The 22,489-nt window shown below is 32.3% G+C and overlaps 1 protein-coding gene across 2 annotated transcripts in view; it reads left to right on the top strand.

The window, feature by feature from the left end:
* The first annotated feature begins 2,844 nt into the window (after positions 1-2,844).
* The window catches only part of LOC149486225 (somatostatin receptor type 2-like), a 122,036-nt gene continuing 102,391 nt past the window's right edge, over positions 2,845-22,489 (top strand). For both annotated transcript variants that reach the window (XM_089699557.1, XM_089699556.1), the window contains exon 1: positions 2,845-3,025. The gene's annotated coding sequence lies outside the window, so the exon portion shown is untranslated. The remainder of the gene's footprint in view (positions 3,026-22,489) is intronic.

The raw sequence follows: 22,489 nt of genomic DNA, 5'->3' as shown, positions 1-22,489 counted from the left end.
TTTCAGTGAATGCAATTGAATTTTTTTACCAAAATGCTTGTGTTTACAGTGTTTTATTATATAACAGGATTTGAGGAAGGTATACAAGAAAGAAATAGACTATACTCGTAAATTGCGAAGTGCAGGTGACAAGGGATTCAAATGTTTGTGATCGTGATAGATAGGAGAAGGGGATCCACCCCTTTTTTCCTGTCATCAACATTCAACATGCATGTGCCAAATAATAAAAAATATTTTATACAAACTTTGTACGCTTCTTCCTTGATGTGGTAAGGTTTGAGCGTTTGTTTGGCTTGGTTTTAGAATCGAATATTGCAAATATTCATTGAATGAAAACAAAAGCTTTTTATTTTAGCAGTACACTTTGGTACTGAAGCGAGAACAAATTATTAAATTACATCTTGATTTTAATACAGAGCGAGAGGAATGTCTGCAAAATATGTAATAATCCACATTAAAGCCCTTAAAATAATTAGATGTAATCTTCAGTGCTCATGTAATGAAATAGCGTTTAATTCCGACCGCAGCTTGACGAGCGCGTGATGTAATATCCATTGTTGTCACGTCTGTCTGCGACTCACAAGGATTTTATAACGTTTATATATTAATTAATGTGATTGTTATAAATGTATGTATGTACGGCATCTGTGTCTACTATTTCTATACTGCTTTTAATCCATTATTCCGCAACGCCGTACAAAAATCATGGAGACAAGGGGAAAAAATCTCTACCTGTACTTTCGAATTCCCATCTGCACTCAGTTGGACAGCTTACAAGTGACGTCATAGTGCTGAATCTTATTATTATATGCTCTTATATCGTTCTAGATAGGTCACCTGGTGGTTCAAATGACCCATAACTTTTCAACATGGGTCTGTAGTCTATGAAACTTTAATGACTGTTTTTAAAATAGCACCTATGCTCTTTTAATTATTTTATTTTATTACAATTTAATTATTAAAATAATTTCTCTCCTAAGAGCCGCAAGGGTAGAAGTGTGTGAAATACTACTAACGAAATACACAAAAGTGAAATACTTAAAGCTAATGCCACTCTTGAATGACGCAGCAAAACAAGATTGGTTAGTTTTGGAATATAATCCCGCAAAAATAAGTATTCTTATTAATTTATTTTACTACGTATGTCGTAATAAATAGGCTTAAAGTAGTAGTACGTTCTTTTGTTTGACTTTTCCTAATTCTAAATAATTTTTCAGCTGAATTTTTCTTTGATTCTAAATGTAGAGTTGATTCAATATTATTTCTCAAATAGTCTCTAAACATAAGAAATTATAAAAGAGTTTTAACAGAAAGTCTATTTATATTATACTAGAGGTCCGCCCCGGCTTCGCCCGTGGTACATATTTCGCAATAAAAGGTAGCCTATGTCCTTTCTTGGGTATCAAAATATCTCCATACCAAATTTCATGCAAATTGGTTCAGTAGTTTAGGCGTGATTGAGTAACAGACAGACAGACAGACAGAGTTACTTTCGCATTTATAATATTAGTATGGATTTGCGCTTAAGAGCTGTTGTTCAAGACAGGCCTACGCTCAAGCGGTAGTTAGTTTAGGCTTCAAGGCGGACGTGCGCCGAATATTGGCCGTGTTTTTCTATGATGGAAGGAAACGGGTTCTGAATAGACAACGTTGTAAGTTAGAGACCACTGTATATAATTTGATATAGATGTGATGGTTGAATTTTCTTATAATTGAATAATTGAATTCTTTATAGGAATATAGAGTACCTTAATAAAATAGGCATTAACTGACATAAAAATTTACTTAATTTTTAGATATATAATCTTATTTTGCTAACGTTCCTGCCTAAAATGCTTGATTTTTTAGCTCTGCAGTTTTTGTTAAAATAAATCGTCCGTAAAATTTGTTGTTATTAGGTACAGTGTATCGCAGTGCCGGCAGCGCTGATTTTTCACAAAATATTTGAAGGTATCTGTCATTTGCACTTTGCGTAGTGCCGCTATTTCGATGCGATCATTCACTTTGAAAATATTTGAGTTGCGGAAATAGTGGCTTTGTACATAAATCTCTGGAATTACGCGTGTTTTGCGAAACTATTTTTATCGCGCGCTATAATGAAATAGTTTAATGTTCTTGCATAATTTTACACTGGATTGTTAGTTTATTGTTGTATTGTAGTGATAACTTTTTTTTTATGTTGTTTAATGTTATAATTTTTGTTAATTCAATTGTATAATATATGAATTAGCAGTAATATTAATAATTCAAGATGAAGAAATTTGAAATTTATTTTTAGAAATACTCTATCATAATATTTTAAATATTATATTACTTTAACTATAATAAAAATTACAGAAATAAATCAAGGTTTTATTTTAAATCCAATTTACAGGATTCATGCAGTAATCGTTTTTCTTAAAAATATCTAATAATAAATTTCTATCGTGAATCGAACGACATCGATACGAAGTGGGTCGGCTTTAAATCATTAAAACTCTAAAAGGCGTTAAATAAATTTTTCTTCTTTGTACAGAGTAATACTGCAGTATTTTTCACGACAATATTACCTATATGTAAGCAAAGAAATCGTTGAATTATATGGTATATTATGAAGGATTTTTAATTTTATGAAATAAATACGATATTAAGTCTTTGGAACGCGTTTTGTTCCAAAATATAAATCGTAATTAAGTTTTAATGAATGTACAACAAGGTGAGTACTGACATTTTCACTGGTTTTCTCTCATATTATGTTGAAATGTCGTGTCGTAGGCGTTGCTACGGAGGATCTACGGTACGGGTCTACATGCTACGGTGCTACGAGTGTACGCTAGTCCGTTTCAGTTCGCGCTGAGCGCTCGTAGAGAGTGGACGGGTGTTTAGTTGGCGACTAGCGAAACTTTATACGATAACTCGTGTGAAGGAATATAATTATTATAAACTTAAGACATTATCATTCGAATTTCAGTGTGTTAGAACTGTTTTTAATTTGTGTTTATTGACTGTTTGTGTACTTATTTCTGATTGCTGTAGCAGTTAGGAGGTAAGTTTTAGATTTTTTTTTAGATTACTGTCTGTTTGATAAATATATTTTTGGTATTGTGAACAGCGCAAAAGCAGTTGTTTTCAGAACTTCTATTTCATTATTAATTTGTGTAATTTCATGCGTTTAATTATTCAGTTTATTTTAAAATTTTCGACCGATAATAAATCATGTAGAGTTTAGAAGAAGCTATGTATATTAGGTACTTTCTAAATAAATAAATAAATATGTTAATAATAAATAAAAATTCTTTATTGACAATAGAATACAACATTTTGAAATACTGAAGTCTCTGACTCCCAAACTAGGTAAAACCTGTATGTCAGGAGTCAGAAACTTCTACTGTTTATATATTACTTTAAATTCAATTACAAAGCAGCAAAGCAAAGCATTTTAACCTTAATTTTAAAAGTATTTGATATCGATATTATGGTTCTTAAATTAAAAAAGAAATTAAAAAATCTTGGATCAATTAGTTCATTTAATTGTTAAAACAAATAAAATAAAATGAATTTATTGTATTTTTAATTTCAAATTATACCAAATTAAAGTGTTTTTATTACTAAATCCAATTTCAAGTTTTAATTGAGTACTACTATATTTGAGCCAAAAAACGTGTTCAATTTCGCATTGGTTCGTTTTAAAAGAGCGTTCATATAGAGAGACCAAGTAGAGAGCGAATTTCAACTTATAAGAAAAATGCTGAAAAGTAAAATTCCTTTATCTCGTAACTTAGTATTAGCACAATCATTTGACTGATTGTCGGTCGCGTCGACGCTGAATAAATTATGTTCAAATTATCGTACCGTTTGCTTTTAACATTCAACACGAATTTGCGATTGTATTGAAAGAGTATTGGAATTTTAAATGTTCAATATCAATTGTACCTAGACAATAATTTTCCTCGTTATCTTAGGGTGATTGTTAAAGCTATAATTGTAATATAACTTCCCGGCAACTTTCATTACTACATAGTATAAAACGAAGTCGCTTTCTCTATCCCTGTGTCCCTATGTCCCTTTGTATGCTTAAATCTTTAAAACTACGCAACGGATTTTGATGCGGTTTTTTTAGAGTAATAGATAGAGTAATTCAAGAGAAAGGTTTTAGTATATAATTTATTAGGTTTTAGACAAAGCGGGTGAAGCCGCGGGCGGTAAGCTAGTAAAATATAAAAATATCTAACTCAAACCATTATTATGAACTAACTCATTATTTCTAGTTATTATTATCTACTCATACCTTATATTAATAATATAATATCATAAGTGGTTACGGTGTATACGTTGGTGGTATACGATAATTTTATAAGCTTGTCGTTAATTTTTATATACTTGAATAAGAATATAGAGTTGTTATCTTACGTTATTATGTAGATTGTATAGTCTCTTAAAATGTAGAGTTGTAACATATAACGTAGTATTATATAACGTAGAGTCTTTTTATAAATACTGGATTATATTTTTTATTATAACTTCATACTTATTGACAATGCATCAAGACAATATCTACATCCGTTCTAGCTACAGTTACGAGTGTACATATTGTCGCTGTCAGCTGCAGCTTATCTGGCGAAACTTGTGCATCCGCCGACGTGTCTGACGTGCTGCCGACATGCTCGTGTTACACTCATTACTATGGAAATCTGTAACGTTTCATGTAAAAAAATATGGAAAAGAGTCATGTGTTCTTATAAATGCAGTTCTCACATTGATTCTCGAAGGGAAATTTTCTAGCGATTAGGCTACTCACTTTACGTGACTTGGGGTCAGTCTTTTACCAATAGCAATATAATATAAGCTTTAAGTTAGTTTTAGCCCTCTATAAATAACTAATTTAACAAAATACCTTTAAATATGTCTTTTATTAAGTTCTCATGGTTGAATAAACCGATAATTTTTTTAATATTTAGGACTTGTAAAGTTTATGACAGGTAATATTTAGATAACAGTCTAGACAAGAGATAAAGTGTGCTTCTTTATTGTGAGGGAAATGGTCGGTAATATCTGATATTTTACGCAAGTGCGGGTTAAAACACGATAAGCTTAATTTATCGATAGCCCCTTCCATTGACATTTATTTTAACAATTGCATTTTTGTTCTATCTGTCTCAAATAATCGATCACCAATTAAAAATTTAATTGCGTAAAAATATTGATGAAAATGCGAATGCCTTTTTTACTGAAAAAATAATGCTACGAACTGAGTTTCCGCTTCCGTCGGGAAATCGTTAAAAATTCCAATTAAGAATCCATTAAGGTATAATTGTATTAAAAAGGCTTTTTTCAAAATTTGTTAAGCTGTTCTTTAAAATAAGGAAGAAGAATACTTAAAATCTTTTTAAAGAATCTTTAATGCGATTTCATTAAAAAGCATGTATTTTGATAAATTTAATTTCGAACGCTATACTGTTACCGTGATATCTACACCAAATACTTATAGTAAGAGAAGAAGAAAGAAGAAATACGTCTCAAGACACAAACGCATCTAATTGTAATTCGGATCAGTGAATCGAGAACAAGTGTAAAGTCCAACATTACGCCGCATTGTGAAGTTTGAAGGGAAGTGGGAATGAAGCGGAGCTGCGGAGCCCTCAAGTCCCGGCTTCAGAAACTTGGCGTATAATTAGACCTAGTTGTTACATGTGCTAATAGAAACTGCCTAGATTTATATTACTTTTATGAGTGGAGTATGTTGCAAATATCTTAATATCGAACACCATTGTTTAAGTGTAGAGCAGCCGAAATCTGTGTATTATATTAAATTTTTTTTATAACAAACATAATTATTTAAGATGACTTTTTAACATATTATGCATAGAGTAGCACGAATATATATTCGGTTGAACGGAAGAAGTAGATAAGAATTAAAAAACGCAGTTTTTGAAGTACGAGGTAGACATTATTTCAGATATATGTATAAATAAAGTTATCAATACGACTGTCGAAAATAGTGTGTGGGATGCTAATTTAACAGATTTGAAACGTTACGCGTGGCGCCGATTACTCGTAAATGTATCATATTTGTTAGTTCCAATCCCACTTTAATGTATGCCCTAAAATGTAATATGGAATCCAGTATGTTAGGAATTTCATAAGGCACAAAAAGTTACATTCGAGTAACATACTTTTGTTTTCATCTCGTTGTTTTGCTTTTTGCTTCGAATATGAATTTGATATACATTGCGAGCCGATTTTTATTTTCAGAAACAGGTATAGCAGGCGCGCATGGTAACGCCTGGACAATAGACTAGCTAGGTGCAAGTGAAACGGGGTAAAAAACAGGGAGTTTATTGAATTTTAGCTGCAGTTCATATTACTAGCACAAAAATATCCATATTGTAACCTAAGAACAATTAGAAATATTATATTGAGCTTAATACTTTAACGAAATAATATATTGGACGTTCTGTCAATCTGTCTAAATTTATTTTATATTTTTTACGCAACGCACGATGGATTGAGATTGATGGATGAAACATTAGAGGATTGATTTTAGCTACAAAAACAAAACTTTTACGGTTTGAAATAGGTGATATCAGGAACAGTGATTTAAAAACATCCTTCTGCCAGCTTTTTTCTGTAAAGACTGAGTTCCAAACCGGTAGTAAAACTATATTATAACGATCAAAAAATGCATTTTTGAAGCGAAGAAGTCTAATTGAATAAATAAATGTGAGTGTGTAGTAACGAGATAATTTGACGAACAAACAAGCAAATCCGCGGGCACAATATATTTACATTTAAAGATAAACTAAAATAAATACCGATGAAGTTTTACGCGGCTCGTGACTGCGCACTGATTGATCGAACACAAACATTGCCGGTGCAGTATACAATGGGTGTGTGTTTGTTTATAACTTAACCGATATTCATATTCAACATGTATTTTGCGCATTTGCATATATTGTTATAATAAATGCCGGTATTAGTATGATTTGTATTACAAACATTTGTACTCGTAAATTATTTTGCTCTATTATATTGTGTATGTAAATTGTAGAGCATATATTTTGTTATACTACAATGAACTATTTCTATTAATTTAATTACTTAGATTCTAGGATATTTGTAGGATTATAACATGTTTTCGGACACATAAATGCCTATTTATATGCTAGCTAAGATTTTAGATTTAAAATGTTCATCGTTATTATAATTGAATATAAATACATAAATAATAATATCCCCATAGTTTTTAATGTAATGTACTGTAGATAACTATTAAACACATTTGTTAATCGTTCAAATATACCTAAATTAGGTTAACCGAACATTTAGGCGTCTTTACACTAATGCGAAATGATCACGTGAAAAGGCAGTTGTAAATGATAAGAGCACTATCTGCACAAGGTTTGCGAGCTCAAGGTCACGGCCTTGCACCGGCGATGCAAATTGGAGCAAAGCATTGTCTTCGGTGGTGACGCAGTGTGGTACTGCACTCATTTGAATGTATTGTACTGTAAAGGTAGGACTGTTAGGTAGGAATGAAATAGTTGGTTCTGTTCAAGGAAAAATGTTAGTTAAATATAAGATTCCTACTATAGCTATCTGCACACGGCTTCATTAAATCCCGCTTTCTGTAAATCTTACCCAATTTACAAAAAAAACCTTCCTTGAGTACCTCGCATTATACACATGGATAGGCAGCGAGAAGCAATTTTAATTTTGACAACGTACTTATAGTGATGATTCATGTGATAAAAGTTAAGAAGACATACATATTATGTTAATTAAAGTCTTACCAATAGAGCGATAGTCGCAGAATGTCAATATATAAACCAATTTGATGTAAATAATTAAGTCGCTCAGCAACGAAATCACTTATATAAAAATACATCTTCCCGGTATTAAGAGATAAACAAGATGATCGTCTGAAGGAGCGAAGTCACGTGAGCGACGCCACGTGGCGGGGCGGAAGCGATTGAAACGGGATCTTTGTAATTAAGGGCTCTCGGACCCGCAGGGCCTTCACAACAGATAGATTTATGTACAATAAGATGTATTTATGAAGGCTTTAAATGGAAAAAACTGAAATAGACAATTCTTGTTAGGAATTCGATTCAATCTCATCTCAAAAGTCTATATCAAACATTTATTTATTTCACTCAAACTCGAATCCCGAACATTTTATGCAGTTATATACATTTTGAAATACACATGAGCAACCTAGTGTAAATATTGCAATATAAATGGAAGCACTTTTGAATCATTTTACTACATATACATTTATTGACTAGACAGAATTGTAGAGCATATATTAAATATTATCGAAAAACAGTTTTGAGTATTATATAGGAACCCATTTCCACTAAAAATAACAGCATTATTCAGCAATACATTTTACCCAAAACCATTTTTAAGCACAGTAACAAGTACACAGCAACTTATTTCTACAAAAAATAAGTTGAACAAAAATGTGTTCGCGCTAACAACTTCCCGTTGAAAGGAAGGCTGACATCTCATGTGATATTGGCAGCTTAGCAGCCCTGCGAACCTTTCTTTTCTCTATTACCACGTGATGTTAACACGTTCTAGCGTAAACTAATACTCTAATAATTGCAATAGAAATTAAACCTTGTTTCTGGAGAGTAACTTTGATATTTGTCTTTTGATAAAAGCTTTCCTGACCAAAATTATTTTGTCTTCATCTAGTATTTGTCCATTATTTTCCCAACTTTTATTTTCCGTAATAAAAATATCAAGTAGCATTAACATTCAATTGCATTTAGATTAAAATAATAAATATTCCCAGCGGTTGTTTTTGTAGATTTTGTGTTACATAGTTCATATTTTCATAGCATTCACTCTGGATTAAAATAGAAGAAAAATGTTGACAATGCCTTGACGTAACACTAAGAATACGCTTCACATTTGACCTTTGACCTTTTCGTCTTATTTTTTATTGTTTTTAGCTCCGGGATATAGTTATTTTATGTAATACTAGCTGCTCCGCGCAGTTTCACCCCCGTGGCTCCACTCCTGTTGGTCGAAGCGTGATGATAATATATAGCCTATAGCCTCCCTCGATAAATGAGCTATCTAACACCGAAAGAAGTTCCCGAGATAAGATAAGCAAACAAACAAACAAACAAACTCTTCAGCTTTATAATACATATAAGTATAGATTTAGTATGATTGATCAGAATTTGTCATAATTTCCTTGTACATAGGTACATGACAAAGTTTGCTAAATCAATCAAAGTAATAGATAAACTTTTTCCTAGTGTAACATGGCTGAAAAAATATAAAGGAAAGAATGTATAAAAGTGCAATGTATAAGTAACATTCTTCTAGAATTCTTTTAGAAACGCTATTGAATCGTTACATAATAATTAGGTTAGGTAACTTTCTACGGAGACTCTTTTCAAATCAGATAAAACTGTGTAATTAACATTTCTTCTTTGTGTATCTGACCCGGAAAACAGTTTTAAATTCTGCGACATGGCCAGAGTCATAATATTAAACTTTTATAAAGTCTTCCGTATAGAGTGCAACAAAAATCTATTACATAAATTAGTTAATTGTCGCGTTGCGGTGATTGTAATGAAATTTTGTATGCATATCGGGTCTGAGAAACGCCCAACATCTATTTTTTCTATCTTAAATGATAAGGTAAGGTAAAACTTGGTTAGTTAGTTATTTTATGTAAAAAAATGGATAATACGAATAATAAAAACTCATTATGTACACGACATAAATCTACAATAGCTCATATTAAACCAGCTGAAAGCAAATCTCCTTCAGCCGAGGGTCGTCGATATCAATCAAAGCAGTAGCAATTAGATATCCCGGCAACACGTGTCCCTGACATGCAATACATGTAGCTACGTGTGTGTGTGTCTTGATAGATGGTGTGTGCATTTGCTTTCATTAAATTGAATGAAAGAAAAGCAGCAAATACACCCGTGTATGGAATTAATCTATTTAACTAAAATGGTAAAGGTTGTTTAATTTTTTGTGTGAATTAATTCACAAAGGACTTTTTGGGTTCCAGTTAAAAAAAATATCTGTGTTATTTACCGATGAAGGTTTAGACTATATTATATCCCGCTACTACCAATAGCAGCGGATCAATTAACAATATTGCAAAACTACAAGCAAATGTGCCTTTTCAGAGAAGAAGTAAAGTAGCGTGGGTCAGCTAGAATATAATATAATAGCTAGAATAGTCATGAAATTTGATAAAAGTATAAAGACCGCGGTTGAAACGGTCTACGTACGCAAAACAAATTATTGTGAAAATCGTTTTGGCGGGTTTGATATTCCCCGTAAGAGGGTTTGTTAGTAATTTGATGTGGTTTCAGGATATATCTCGGGGAAGAGCAAATATAATAAACGTTTGGGCTTCTGTATACAGAGTAATATGTTTCAAATAATACCTTGTAAAATATTATTTGTATTTTTTGATGATGGAGAAAATTCTAAAAGAGAAATAGGCTACTTTCATAAATATAAAATGGGTTCCTATTATTTTCTGCTTATTTGTTTCATATATATTCAGCTGACGTAATGCACTTTAATTAAATATGACAATTTTAGCGATACATAATATGTATACATAATTTATCCATCTGTCGCACAAAACCTCGTTCAAAATATCTACATACACAGTTAAAAAAGGCGGTATACATAAAACAAAACCTTTAATAAGTTTTAATCATTTTAACAATGCAGGGCGGACACTGGGCGGCCGGCACACGATATCGAGTGTACCGTGACAGAGGCTTACTTTTAATAACAATAAAACTCTGACCGATAGCAGAGATACTGAAACTTATCGACAATGTTATCTTGACGAGCGTATTTATAACGCTGCGACATTTAATCCCGTTGTTTAAAATAACAAAACTAATTATAATATCGTTTACTTTAGTTAAGTAATAAATGTATCGTTTTGCTAGAATTTGGAAATTTAAGATAGGCATGCAGAGTTTGACTGAGACATGACTTTCGTGTGTCAATGTCAGACCTATTAACAATATTTAAGACTAAAGCCTTAAAACTATTAAGTACTGAATTCAATACAGTTTCAAAACATACAGCGCGTCCTTTCGTATTTAATTTTAGCAATCTCAAAAATGGCTTTGCGAAACACTCGCAATAATAACTTTAATTGAACCTTGCCATTTTGTTGGAGAAATAACCAATCTTTGATTTCGATATTACTAATAAAAACATTACAGTTTGGTAAAAGTAAGAAGAAGTACAAGCTTGATCATAATAATTGTAATACAACGGCCTCCTAAGAGTCTGGCAATACGTAATCCAGACAATAATAATAATGATCATATAGCTTCATATATTAGAAGTTCAGTTATTAATACTACACAGCATCTACAAATACACAATCCTCCTCGATATTAAATAACGAAGCAAACTGAGATATACACTAATATATCTGAAGATTCACTATTCATATGTAATGAATAGGTTCAGCAAAGCCTCCGGCGAACACAGCGTATAATTGCTACACTAGTTCCACTTCATGTTCTTAATTGAATACAGACAAATTGAATCCATGTAAAAAGCTTCATATTAAAGCATAAATGGATTCAGTTTTCACAAATTTTAAATACCAGGAAATTGCTGAATAGCTCATTTCCATTGAAATGCTATTTTCAAACTAAATACGCTTTACATATTTTGCTGTGTCTAAAAATAGTTGGTATTTTATTTATCTACACGTTTAAAATAAGCTGAATGCTTTGTTTGATCGGATGGGCTAATTTCAGGAACTGGAATAATTATAAATTATGTGTTATATGACTCAATTAATGAACCATATCTTAATATATATAAATCTCGTGTCACAATGTTTGTCCTCAATGGACTAAACCACTTAACCGATTATAATAAAATTAGCACACCATGTGCAGTTCGATCCAACTTGAGAGATACATGTAGGTACCAGGTAATTTAGTTTAGCAATTATAGAGCTGTGGTCCGATTCTTTTGGGTCTAGGTTGGCATTAGCTTCATGGCACATTAGCATACTAAGTGTTATTAAACCGAAGTGACGCGTCACCTACTTCCACTATAATACACTTAAATTTAATTTTGTATTCACATGCATGTTTTGCATGCAAATGTCGGCTGGGACATTCGTATGTTAATCGAAGCTGAGCTGCTAATTGGATAAGTATTTAATCTTATGCAAATTGTTATTAAGTGATCCCGTTTCGTATGTGCTGGAGTTTTGTAATTACCCTCAAATTCGCCAGTTTGGTTTTCACAATTTGTACCTTAATTTCAACGGAGCTGTTGACTTTTGGGTTGAGTATAATTTTAAGCATGCTGGTGTTGATAAGTGAGTATTAAGGCAGTTTGTTATAGAATTTATTCGTTTTATTGTATAATCTTAACTTTATAACTAGTTGTTTGTGGAGATAGCATAAAATTGGAATCGTGGCAGCGGAAAACGGAAAATTTGCGATAAACTTAAGTTTTTCAATAGACTTCAACAACATGACGATGATACGATGAACACGGACGTTTAAAGACACATAAAAATAATAAAATATGCTATTACAAATGTATCGAGCGAGTGCATACCGGAGTTAAACAAATCGAATCGTACTCTTGTTTCGTATGATGTTAATATGTACTGAATATCATGAATATATCATTACGTATCGGAAATCTGATATTTCAATTCATAGAATATAAACGAGGAATTCTCTTATCTCCGTATGATCTCGATATATTACGCAATTCCACATGAATACGAGTAGATTGAATGTTGAATTTCTTACACACGAAAACTCTAAAAATAGTACGTTTGATGTAGGTACTTTTCATGTCCACTTAATTCATTTATAAGACGACAAAGACACAGGTTGTAGGCGGGAATCCGTCGGCTATTTTGTATCTATAAAGTCTGTCTCCTAAGATCAATGGACGAAAAGAAGTGTCAGTAACATCCTCAGATCTATGCGAAAGTGTCTGTCAAACACAAGGGATATGTATTTGTTATTCGTTGATTTGTAAAAATAGGTTAGTTTTCAGAGTTTATGTAGGTTCCTAAAACGGTTGCCTATGTATATCGTTAGCTTCTTATGTAGTTATTAAAGTTATGTAATATTATAGTATGTTATTGAATCTTTTAGTGATTACGGATTGACAAAAAAATGTTGCTTTCACATTTAATTAAATTAATTATTTTTAAAATCGTTCTACTTAAACTCTTTAAGGTCAATTACAAAACGATCATGCAATATTGCTCTGATAACGCATAATAAAATCCAATATTTTATTATTAAGCAAGCTCATTTATTACGATTTTTTTATCGTAAACTCAAAAAGGTAAGGAAACATTATCTCAACACATCAAGGTAAAATAATGCAAAAATTTAATTAAAACGGCAACAAATTGAATACAGAAAACATTGCTTCATTCGGTGTTTAAACAAGCTGAACGTGTTTAAACATTTAATAGCGCGTGCAAACGACAATAATTTCCATAAAGTCCTCGCGCTAAACCCACTGTATCCCATTTGATAAGGTCGTCGTGTGACCGCGCGCGGTGCGTCATGCTTGCGAGTCGCGATATCTGCTTCTTATTTTAGTATTAAACATTTATTTTAACACATGGATAGTGGAGATAACTAAATTATGTATAAATAATTTACGCGCGTTTGATTTGATTTGACAATGCACCATATACATGTGTGTGTTATTTATAGTTGTAGTCAGTTGGACTCCAAAATTGTGATTTATAGGTTTAACCCGCAAGTGAACTGTTTGTAACGCCAAAATAAATATTAATTAGAAATAATCAATTACGCAAACATTTATAAAGAATCAAAAAACGCGCAACCATAAACGATCGAAACGCGGCGTTTGTACCGCACGTGAATACACCGCTTAAAGCTGACGTTGAGTAATGTATTTCGGACCTCTGAGATCTTGAGTTGAGTGCCAGTGTCGGCCGGAGTGTGGGTCTTTTGTTGGACCCGTGTATTGAGCTGAGAGTCATTATTATTTTGAACAAAAACTTATTTAGACAAGAAAGTAACTTTTCCATTTGTCCCTTTATAACGAAGTGTAAGTGATTGTTAGGAAATGTCTTACAAGAGGGATGTATTATTTTTGTTAATGGGTTCATGTGCCGAACTTGAGAATTGGTAAAAATATGTGTCGAGTTTCGATCGTAACTTGATATAATTAAATAATAAAAAGACAGACAGTATTTCCATGTATTTCATATCGTCACAATTACAATGTAAAGCAGAATTTGAAGTAAAAGTAAAAGAACATAATAATATTAAAGACAGGCCGCGATTAAAATTTTTTACTTGTTTAGATTTTGGAAGAACTTAATTTCCTGTTGGATAAACTGATGAGTTTATCCGTCAACTAAAAATTAAACTGGACGGAAAAACCAAATTCAATATTAAACAGGAAATTGAAAGTAAAATCTTAAAAATTTCAAATTCCTTGTACACTATAATTTCTTTTGCACAACATTGCTAAAAATTTGAGTATTTTTTGGTTAATTTTCTTAACAAAAAAACAATTGAAATCTAACTTCGCATATTATGTCTAAGAAAATGTATAGATAATGTGTATGTGACATGAGTCGCTCCTAAAGTCGGCCCTTAGAACCGTCTGTACTCGACATTTTATAGTTTGCTTCGATCGAAGTGGATAAAATTTTATCGTCGCGAAAGGTTACTCGTATGATATGTGCCAGTATTTTGTAGCGATATCAAACGCATTCCGTGTCAGTGAATTTTGATTCGAAATTATGTGAATAAAAGTTAATGTGTTTGTTTGATAGTATACTTTTGTACAGATAAAGAAATAAGAGGTTATGTAGATATTATTTATATTTTAAAATATTTAAAAAAAATTTCAGTGTGCATGGAAAAGCATTAAAAACTTATGGAGTGTATTGTTATGGATTAGTTATGGATATGTTAAGTGTACGTTTTCCGAACAAGACACGAATACAGAATTATAAAAATAATTTGAATTTCATTTTTTGTAATTATAGATTATAGATCAAAAAAATTAATTTACAAACGACTTAAACAATAGTAAAAGTAAATTTATATTTCTTCTTTATTCACAAGCTGTAGAAAGAACTAATTAAAGCGAGAGGTCTATTTTCAACATATTTATGAAGTTTCCACTTTAATTTTCATAGAACAAAAAGTTGTGTATTTGCTAGCGGCTTCACGTGACTGCGGCTAAGTAGGTTAGCGACTGAACACAATAGAAGTCTGTTGTTTTAGAAAACCGGGGCAAATGTATCTGTGTAATTTAGATTTGTAAACTTACGCAAAGTTGGACTTGAATGAAATGTTTTGTTTGCCATCTGTTTTTGTTAAGCTAGAAAGAGTTGAATAATTAATATAGTTAAGAATACGAGTTAAGATTTTCTACATATAATCATTTATTTGCTTCTATGTTGATCAATCTCCATAAATATTAATAAATACCTTAATGACAATATAGGTCTTGGTCACAGTGACAACTTCTCTGGCATGGACCATGGTTGCTTTATACAGCTAATATTTTACAGTCATTCGTTACGATGCAATGTGGTTTAACATACTTGTTCTCTTTCCTATTTTTATGGTTTATAATGAATGGAATTTAACTGTTAAATGTTGTCTTTATTACTTAATCATTTCCAATCAATATTATTTCCAGAATATAATTGTTCAGAATATGTAGGAGGTACTTAGCGAACATAAGTATAATGAATGATGCATTATAAATGCATCATTCATTAATATATTATATTCAATCTGAATTTTGTGTTTTAATGAAGTATAATAATAATTATGGGTCACCCGGACATTTTATTTGATCAGAATAATTTTCCAACGTTCTTAATTAATTAATAAATTTAAATTTAGCATAGGTACCTACTTTACCTACTTTGACGTCAACTATATCATCTCTTCAGTCAAGTTTTTCACTGGAAATTAATAAGTTGGCACCTATTTTATGATTATTCAAAGATTTAATACGTGCGTTTTATTTCTATTCTAGGCATATTCCCATACATTTTTTAAAGAAAAAAGCATTTCATAGTCTTAATTCTACTGCAAAATGCTATTAGAGCAACATTGGTTTTTAAAAAGCTAACTCCATAATATACTATTTTACCCTATAGAGAATTTAAAATGTTGACTTTCCAGTGATCCGTGAAGCTTAACCAAATACATTATGCATGGAATAAACTGAACAAATAGGAACATGGATTATCTATTTTGCATCGAGTTATGTGCGAGTAACATAAGCGGTATATTTAATGCATAGTTCGTGAAAGCTCTTATGTAATAGCTTTTGCGGTCACCGAGTTTTGTGCGATGTCTATTTTGGGATCACTAAAATACGTTTTAGAGTGATGACAACATTTTTGTGATAGATGTAGAGGTAATATCGATTGACATTATCAAAAAAAAATCGATATTACCTCTACATCCATGATAGATGTATTAAATCGCTGTAGCTAAACAAATCGCGCTTTCACAAAAATATATGTTCAGTCCTTATATTAAATACTATAAAAATAATCTTTCAGCAATGACTAATCCTTACTATAACAGACGCACCGCTACTTAAGAGCACAATAAAAGCAATTATGCAGTAACGCCTGCAAACCGCCGCTATCTGCTGACAATATTTACCTGATAACCTGTTCCAATACGGAAACACGGGAAAAACATTGCACCTTTACGTAATAGAGAACATAGGTAATACATAGGTTTGTAAATAATTATACACGTTCATAGGTTCAAAAACATAATTATCTCTTTAGTAATTATACTAGATTATAAACATTAATTGAATAAAATAATTATATATTATATTTATAGAATATAATTATAGAATAGAATTTCACTGCTTTGACTATGCTATTCTTAACTTTACTTTGTGTCCTTTAATTTATTGTATTTAATCTTACATAACTCCTGCTCTTGTTGACGAAGGTCCGACCACAAAATCCTATGTCACGCTGAAAACCCACACTTTTAATGAACAAGCGGAGAGATTTTTCCTCTTTAAAGCTTCCTTAAACTGAAATTAAATTTAAAACATTCTAGATACAGACTCGGAAATAAAACGCATCCAATAATTATTGTTCGTTAAGAATTACGGGCAAAAGACCATAGAACAGCAATAATAAACGAGATATCTCTTTCTTTTATATAAAAGGGAAAGTAAAACTTCAAAAGCCCAAACGAAATAGGAATCTCCAACGAAACAATTCAGTTTTTCCGCAAAGAATCGAAAACGGAGCAGAATAATACCAGAAGTGGATGCGTTATCTTATCGCAACCATTTACCCGATTACAACTCATTACTTATCCCCCCCTCCCTCCCCCTCCGGCGGCCGTCTCACCCCTGCGTCGCCCGGAACACGCGCAAAGCGATGGAAAATATCTCCTATGAAGTATAGTCCACAGAAAGCAGCAAATGCAATGCTAATGGGGCGCTTTTAATGGCTCGCCGATGTAGTTTTTAATTTTAACGACGTTATAACGTGCTTTTGCAACACTAATAAACGTTTCAACGTAATTTGTTTGCATTGTGAAAGAAATTGCTATTAAAGGTCCAATTAGGTCAAAATGTGAATCGAAAGTTATTCCTGCATGGGCATATTTCGGTCAATTTGCCTTAATTTTTGCAATTCCTTTGAATTGTGAACAAACAGGCTCAAGCGCTCGCCGAGTAATAAGTCAATTGATCTGAGCTACGTAAGGTTTCTTTTCAATTTGCCCAATTAATAGCGATTTCAAAATACCCTCGGATTTCAATGGATTCCGACAGCTTTTATCGAGAGTCGTTTTATTACAGTATCTGCAGTCCAACTAGTGTTGTGCCATGTCGATATTTGTGTTATTTCTGTTTTATAAAATATTGTTTATATGATATGAAATAGTTACTAGATACAATGTAATATGTATCGCATAGATAATTTTGGAATAGCAAGTTATCTGATATTCATGGATGAGTATTATCACGGTGGTCTATGATTAAAAGTAAGTGTCAAACATTATGAATGGTATTAAACCTGTAAGCCTATCAAAGCAAACAGATAATGTATAGTAACTTTTACTTATATTAAAAAGAATAGCACTTAAACGCACACATTTAAAAGCACTTATTATTGAAATTCCAATGTTATGTTACTAACATAACATATTTTAGAAGGCTCGAAATATAAAGAACAAATGAAAAAGCCTACCTTACAATGGTTAAGTTTCGGATGTAAAATAATTTCAAAAATTTATAGAGTCGTATCCAAGTTAATCCCTTTATTCATTACTTGTAACTCTTTCAACGTTTCCTCTTTATAGCATGACTGTAGAAAACAAAGAAATCTAATAAATCTTTCGTATGCGTCCCATCCCTATATCCCGACTCGTGGCAGTAGCATGATGGAACATGTGTTGGCGGGTGCGGCGCACCCGGCGTCAGACCTAATATATACCTACATACCAAGCTATGTACAAATGCAACTGGCAATCATTTCTTCGTTTATTTCTTGTTACTGTTAACGGTTTTTTTGTAAAGTGAAGTGGAATATGGTTTTGTATCCTATCGTGTAATTAATTTTCTTCTGGTTCTAACTTTATTGGAACAGAAATAATCCCAACTCAATTATGTGGTGATTTTTCACTTCGCAAGGAACCAGATCGACGAGATTTTTAACATAGAGGCACCGAACCGAAAATAATTAAGCCTATTTATTTATCACTAAATAATGTAACCGAAGGCTTAGACGAAAGCTTGTTTCATATACCTATACTAGCTGCGCTTCGCGGTTTCACCCGCGTGTCTCCGCTCCTGTTGGTCTTAGCGTTATGATATATAGCTTATAGCCTTCTTCGATAAATTGGCTATCTAACAACGAAAGAATTTTTCAAATCGGACCAGTAGATCCTGAAATTAGCGCGTTCAAACAAACAAACTCTTCAGCTTTAGATTATTCAAGGTGAAACTTCCAACCAACCTAGTGGACTAGAAAAACTATCCTTGTATATTATTTATTAGAACATTTCAGCTCACTTAGTGTGCTAAGCTATTCTAGTATGAATTGTATATGTCGTTTGGCAGGGGTTTGTTAGTTGCCACAGTGTAGATTCAAGTGAGATCCAATTTGTGTTGCAACGAGCTTAAATCTTACTAGAGATCTGTGTTGTTCGTGATTATGTTCTACATTATTTTACATATCGTAGTACTAAGAAAATGTTTTTGACGTGACAACGTCTTATAATTCGATAGAGCCGGATGCACGCACGAAAAAACATGACTCATGCGGCGTTACCTCACTCTGAGGCGTTCCATGTAAGGCTTGAAGTGCAAGTGAGAGCGCGGAACGAGCGACAAAGAAGCACAAACGGACGTTGTCACGTTCTACTATCGTCAGTAAACCGACTTTACAGACAACCAATTTTTTATCAAGCTAATGATTCTAATTTAGTATTATATTGTAAAAAAATGTTAAGTCTATTATCGGAAAAATATTATTGCCAATATAACATAGTGTTTTAGTGTACATTTGTTTGTATGCATGTCTGATAATCACATAGGTACCTATCGTGGTGCTTGCTATATTTATAGCCATTACATATATTTTTCGGTAGCAAATATTCAAATACTCGCATTGCTTAAATGCTACGTAAAACTCAAATTCAAATGTAAAATTTATGAATTCGTTTGTTCATCACGGTTAGGTATGTAGAGTACCGTATCTACTTGAAAAGCATGCGTTCGATGAATTCCGATTGCTCTTCCATTCATCCAGATAAATCTCTATCCATAGGTATTCCATTTATTATTTATACACATGCAAACATATTGTACAAATGTTTCGTGACAAGAATAATTTGTGACTCGGAGAGAATGATGAAGCATAAAATTGTTCTTTTTGAATCCAGATAAAAAATGTCGTGACAAAAAATTGCTGTATTGTCTAGCATTAATAGAATGCGATGCCTAATAAGTTCGAATGAATCAACAAAGCTAGTACATCGATAGCTCACATTTTGCGCGATCTTTGCTGATGATTTCGCAATGTTGATAGGCATTACATTATACCGTCTGCATATCACGATTGGCGACCTTCCAAGAGCAGTTGAGCCGACTTCAAACACCGACTTATTACCAGATAAATGTACCAATTCATCATAATATTGACATGTTTCGGCTAGTAGCGGCCTACTCGAGTTATTATAGTGCAAGTTTGTTTCAACGATCGTCATATTGCACTCTGTGGATTTATTACCCTTTCATTTTTCTCTTGCAGGAATATAGCAGTGAAGAAAAATGTAGGTTGTACGTATTGATATCAAATTCGAAATCTTTTGTTTATACTGTTAATGGTTACAAATAGATAGTTATAATGTAAATATTTTAAATAGATATTATTATTATGATTGGAGATTAAATTTAGAAAATAACGAGAGCTTATTTCTGGATATTTATGCTAAAATTAAAGAAGAGGCCACCAATTTATTGTAATATATTTAGATGAAAATAGGTCAGTATTACTTAATTGGATTTACATTGTGGGCTGTGAATTGATTGTGTATTTTCACTATTAATACAAACAGGAGGTACTTCTTTTACATCTTGATTCATAACGTACAACATCTTTAACGTCTTTAACGTACTACTTTTATATCTTCTACGATCACTCAGTCGATAACTTTAAGCTGAGTGCCGGTCTTGATACATATTTCAAGCTTTGCAGGAAAGTCCGGAAAATTATTTTCAAAAGTCAAACGTGACTGACTAGCTCCATCGTGCTGAAACCGTATCGAAGTGGAAAGATTGACATTTTTCATAAAAGGTTTTAGAATGACGTCATGTTGAGGACGGTATTTTTGGACATTCGTTCCATGAAGAAGGGTAGCTGATGCATGTATATTTATCGCCTACTGTATACAATTAGTCTAAAACTCTGTTGGAGTGTATTTCACAGTGACAACACTGTATTGTACTATTGTTATTGCTTCATTGTCAATCCTTCATAACCACTCGACGTTGAAACCAAATAATGGGCCGTGTCAAATGTGTCAAAAACATATATTTTGAATACAAGAACACAAAGGTGTTTTTAACCACAATAGCGCAAGGAATCTGAGTGAAAAGATACGGGGATGGTTAGCGAACCCCAATCGCGTGACGTGACAAATTATGAACACTGAGATTTATTTATGTAAAATCTGACACTACAAGAGCGAAACAACAAATTCTCTCTTAAAATTATTGCTGTGCACTGGTACTGTAGTATTATGTTTTTGTTTTATTAAGAAACAATATATTTCAGGCACTTGCGTATATACGCATACGCATTGAATAAATTATGTTTTTTAAAACTAGTTTTAACGATTCATTGTAGTAACAAAAATATCTGCGAATGTTTAAGAAATAAGTTAATTTAATGAAATAATATCAAACCGCACCAACCTATTCATCAAGATAATTTCCCTTTACAGGATCCGCCAAAGACCTTGTAATGTACAAGCGCAATGTTTATCAACGTCGCGAACCGAAACATTACTCATTTGCAGTTGCTCATAAATAAAATGTTTTATTTAAGAAAGAGCTGATGGATTTGTTTATTGTTCCTTTGGAACGCTGCGCTCTGTACATCGACGAGCGATATTTTAGCGAGCCGAAATACATTAGGAAAGGAATAAATGGGAAACGAAACAGCTATTATTTGTGTGCTCTTTTGTAGAAAAGATCACGTCATATTAACAGATTAATTCTATTAAGGCTTCAGCTTGTAAGGCTGTGGTTAAGGCACAGTTAGGGTCTCGATTGATACCTTGATCATTAAATCGGGTTCGAGACTACATGATCTTATTTTTATTGCGTCAAACAAGTACAACTTGTTGTTGTATTACAATTTAATTAATAAAAGTATCTCATCAAAAAGTCCATCAATATCGCCCTAACTTTTCGCCCTAAATAATATCCCCTGCAGATGCGAACAATTTAAAACTGTTATTAAAAAAAAATAAATCCTCATATCATTATGTGGAAACAAAAAGGTTGATACCGTTGCATAAATTAATGATACAAAGTAATTTGTTTTAAGCTTTATTGAGTTTATAAATCCAATTTATACTTGAGTCAACCTACCCACTTCACATTATCTGTAGAAATTTTGTTCCTCAAGGTTTATGTTACGTTGAGACGAGTAAAATCAATTAATTTTTTCTTTTAATTGGTTCAATAGGATTATCTATTTATCTGGTATATTGCTGATTTCTGTTGTTTATATTTCACCTGTATAAACCCTTTATTTTCGTTATAAACTAGCGGTCCGCCCCGGCTTCGCCTGTGGTACATAATATTTACGTTTTCTCTACATAAAAACCATCCTCGTACTTCAAGGAACATAATAAAAAAAGAATTATCGAAATCGTTTCAGCCGTTCTCGAGTTATGCGCTTACCAACACATTTTGCGATTCATTTTTATATATA

This window comes from Colias philodice, chromosome 9 (genome assembly GCF_061535455.1).
Source record: "Colias philodice isolate Cphi_HAF_F1 chromosome 9, ilColPhil1 Martin Lab GWU primary, whole genome shotgun sequence".
Classification (NCBI taxonomy): domain Eukaryota; kingdom Metazoa; phylum Arthropoda; class Insecta; order Lepidoptera; family Pieridae; genus Colias; species Colias philodice.
The sequence above is the reverse complement of the archived record's forward strand: the minus strand, read 5'-3'. Positions and strand labels throughout refer to the sequence as shown.